The sequence below is a fragment of the Suncus etruscus genome, chromosome 6, assembly GCF_024139225.1.
Source record: "Suncus etruscus isolate mSunEtr1 chromosome 6, mSunEtr1.pri.cur, whole genome shotgun sequence".
Classification (NCBI taxonomy): Eukaryota; Metazoa; Chordata; class Mammalia; order Eulipotyphla; family Soricidae; genus Suncus; species Suncus etruscus.
This window is the reverse complement of record NC_064853.1, coordinates 34,197,231-34,201,785: the sequence shown is the minus strand read 5'-3', so window position 1 is coordinate 34,201,785 and position 4,555 is coordinate 34,197,231.

Here is a 4,555-nt window from a genome sequence, read left to right as displayed (position 1 = left end):
GCATGAAAGCAAGACTGGGGATAAGTAAAATAGTACAGCAGGTAAGGCACTTGCCTTGCACATGGTTGACCCAGGTTTTATCGTGGAATTCCATATGGTCTCTTGAGCCCCACCAGGAATGATCCTGAATACAGGTCCAGGAGTAAGTCCTGAGCATCACTGGGTGTTGCCCCAAAACAAAAATAAAACAAAAAATAAAAACTCACTATAGTGATATACCACTCACAGAGTGGTAGCGCAAGCGGTAGGATATTTGCCTTACATGCACTGACTTAGGACAGGCCAAGGTCCGTTCAATCCCCTGGTGTCCCATATGGTCCCCCAAGCCAGGAGCGATTTCTGAGCACATAGCCAGGAGTAATCCCTGAGCGTCATCGGTGTGACCCCAAAACAAAATAAAACAAGACAAACAAAAAAAACCTCACTATAAAGTAAAATATTAAAAATCACTTGGTACTAATGAGATGTGGTTGTGATAAATGTTAGAATTTTGGAGGGGGGCTGAACCTCAGGGATGCTCAGGGTCATTCTTGGCTCTGTGCTCAGAAGTGATCCTGAGGAGTACTCAGGGGACCATATGTGAACCTGGAGATTGAGCCAGGTCAAGCATAAGCAAAACAAGCACTTTAACTGCTGTACCTTCTCTGTAATGCCCTGAAACAATTTTGGTGTTTGGGCCACACTCAGTATGCTTAGAGCTTACTCCTGGCTCTACACTCAGGGATCACTTTTGGGGGAGCACAGGAAAACACTTGTGGTACCAGGAATTAAACCTGAATCAGCTGCATACAAGGCAAGCACCTTACCTGCTGTACTATTTCTCTAGACCCATACTTTTTTTGGGGGTGGTGGTGGTGGTGGCACACCTGTCAATGCTCAGGGATTCCTCCTGGCTTTGAACTTAAGAATAATCTGGGGGGGGGGGCTGGAGAGATAGCATGGAGGTAAGGTGTTTGCCTCACATGCAGAAGGTCGGTGGTTTGAATCCCGGTGTCCCATATGGTCCCCCGAGCCTGCCAGGAGCTATTTCTGAATGTAGAGCCAGGAGTAACCCCTGAGTTCTGCCAGGTGTGACCCCCCCAAAAAAAAGAATACTCTGGGTAGGGCTGGAGAGATAGTACAGCAGTGGGGCATTTGCCTTGCATGCAGCCGATCCAGGACTGACGGTGGTTCAAATCCCGGCATCCCATATGTTTCACCTTGTCTGCCAGGGACAGACAAGTGCAGAGCCAGGAATAACCCCTGAGTGCCTCCAGGCATGACCCCTCCCCCCAAAAAAAGAAGAATACGGGACGGAGAGATAGAATGGAGGTAAGGCATTTGCCTTTCATGCGGGACGGTGGTTTGAATCTTGGCATTCCATATGGTATCCTGTGCCTGCCAGGAGTGATTTCTGAGCATAGAGCCAGGAGTAACCCCTGAGCACCGCCGGGTGTGACCCAAAAAACAAACAAACAAAAAAAATTACTTCAGGCAATGTTTGGGGGGACCATATTGGTTGCTGGGGGATCATATCCGGACTGACCACATTCAAGGCAAGTGTCTATCTATACACTGTGCTATCTCTCTGACTCCATCTCCAGGTCATAATTTTTATTTTGTTTTCGGGTCATACCATACTATGCCCAGGGCTTACTCTTGGCTCTATACTCAGAGATCAGTCTTGGAAGAGCTCAGGGAATCATAAGCATTTCTGGGAATTGAATCAGATTGGCTGCATGCAAGACAGGAATGTGGGCTGGAGTTATAGTACAGTGAATAGGAAGCTTGCTTTATACTTTGCCAACCTGAGCTAGCTCTCCAGCACCCCCTAATTACAGCCAGGAGTAAAGTAACTGTGTGTGTGTGTGTGTGTGTGTGTGTGTGTGTGTGTGTGTGTGTGTGTGTGTGTATGTGTCCACTGTACTATCACTCTGGCCTGCAGGAGTAATTCTTGAACACAGAGCCAGAGTAACCCCTGAGAAGAGTTAAGTGTGGCTCCTACACACACAAAAAAGAACAGTAGTGCAAACCGCAAACCCTGTGCTATCTCTCTGGCCCTAGTATATGCACATGCATTAATGAAAATGGGTAAAAAAAATGGCCTGGGTTCTCTACCAAACTCCAAAAGAAAATAATGGCCCCCAATACTTCACAGTTAGTCTGTTCCTGCCTGATATCTCTGTGGCATTCACAGAAAGAAGCTGGGGGAAGGGGACAGAGTCTCCTTTCTGCATGAACTCCAACATCCCAACACCACCCCTTACACTCTCTGACAGAAATAACCCAACTCTAAGATTAATCTTATCAAACTTTCAAGCCACCATTTTTTAACTCTTTAAATCCTGGACTGTATGGCCACTCAATATCGTATAGTAGTGTCAGCCCAGTAATATCACATGAAAACTTATAGGAGGGTCCGGAGTGATAGCACAGTGGTAGGGCATTTGCCTTGCATGTGGCCAACCCTGAAGGACCTTGGTTCAATTCTCGGCAATCCATATGGTCCTCTGAGCCTGAGGGGCGATTTCTGAGCACAGAGCCAGGAGTAACCCCTAAGTGCCACCAGGTGTGACCCAAAAGCCAAAAAGAAATAAATAAAAAGAAAACTTATAGGAAAGTTACATAGAAATCTACCAAACTCAGTGAGCCTAAATAGACACAGAAGGCTCTACTAGCATCAACCACAGCCCAGTAAATCCTTAGACACTAACTTCAGTAATACCATGGAGAGATATAACAATTATTTCAAATTGACCTGTGTTGATCTAAGTTTTGATATTTCATTTGCATTTGTGTTGTAATAAACAATATGATGTAAATTTGTTTTTCCTGCATGGAAGCAGGCTATGATGGTGTGTGGGAGATTGGGAACACTGCTGAAAGGAAAGTCACATTGGTGGTGAAACTGGTGTTTGAAATTGGTGTATTATGAACAACTTGATAAATCACAGTGTCATAATAAAATTAGGAAAAAAATGGATAAAGTTCACCTAATCTTATATTAATCACATTCCAGCCTAATCTAGAGTAATTACTTACAGAGAGTTTAGTTTAAGTATTTATTTGTAATGTCTAGGGATCAATTTTGCACAATCTCTTGAGTATAGTAGCATTACCAGAATAATGAATAAAATGGGAGCTTATGGGTCAGAGGTATAGTGCAACAGCTAGGGTACTTGCCTTGCATGCAGTTGAGCTGGTTTCAACCCCTGGTACCACATATGGTTTCTTAATCCCCACATCTACCAGTAGTAATCTGTAATTGCAGAGCCAGGAATAAGTCCTGACCACTGCTCAGTATGGCCCCAAAATAAACAAAAACAAAACAAAACAAAAAGAGCATTTTAACATGTAAAATAATTGATAATTTCTCTGACTATTCCCCTATAATTTTTTTTGTTTTGGTTTTTGGGCCACACCCAGCGATGCTCAGGGGTTATTCCTGGCTGTCTGTTCAGCGATAGCTCCTGGCAGGCACGGGGGACCATATGGGACACCGGGATTCGAACCAACCACCTTTGGTCCTGGATCGGCTGCTTGCCAGGCAAATGCCGCTGTGCTATCTCTCCGGGCCCATCCCCTATAATTTTTTAAGAAGGTAGAAAAGTTTTTTATTTTGAGTCTATGTTTATTCTGACTATTCAGGTGTGTTTCTTGTAGACAGCAGAAGGTTGGCTTCAGTTTTTTGATCCATTTAGCCACTCTGTGCCTCTTAACTGGCGCATTTAGTCCATTGACATTGAGAGAAATAATTGTCATGGGATTTATTGCCATCTTTGTGTAGAAGTTTGGTGTGTTTTTTGTTCTGTCTTGTTTTTAGAGTAGATCTTTCAGTTTTTCTTTTAAGGCTGGTTTTGAGTCTGCAAAGTTTTTGAGCTGTTGTTTATCTGTGAAGCCGTGTATACATCCTTCAAACCTGAAACTGAGTTTTGCTGGGTGCAGTATTCTTGGCGAAGCATTTATTTCATTGAGTTTTGCCACCACTGCCTTCTGGCCTTGAGTGTTTCTGGTGACAAGTCTGCTGTAAATTGGAGGAAAATCATTCAAGCAAACAACACCCTTAAAAAAGCGGGGGGTGGCCATACTAATATCAGATGACACAAACTTTATACTCAGAAAAGTTGTAAGGGACAAAGATGGATATTATGTACTAATCAAGGGATTTGTACAGCAAGAAGAAATCACTCTCCTAAACATATACGCACCGAATGAGGGTCCAGCAAAGTATTTAATACAATTGTTGACAAATCTGAAGAAGGATATCAATAATAACACAATAATTGTGGGAGACCTCAACACAGGCTTGTCAACACTTGATAGGTCAACCAAATGGAAACCCAACAAAAATATACTAGACCTGAAAAGAGAAATGGATGAAAGAGGCCTAGTAGATATATATAGGGCACTCTATCCTCAGAAACCTGGATACACATTCTTTTCCAATGTACATGGATCATTCTCCAGGATAGATCACGTGCTGGCACATAAGACATACCTCCATAAAATAAAAAAGATAGACATTTTGCAGGCTGCCTTTGCTGACCACAAGGCTCTGAAGTTAGATGTGAACTGC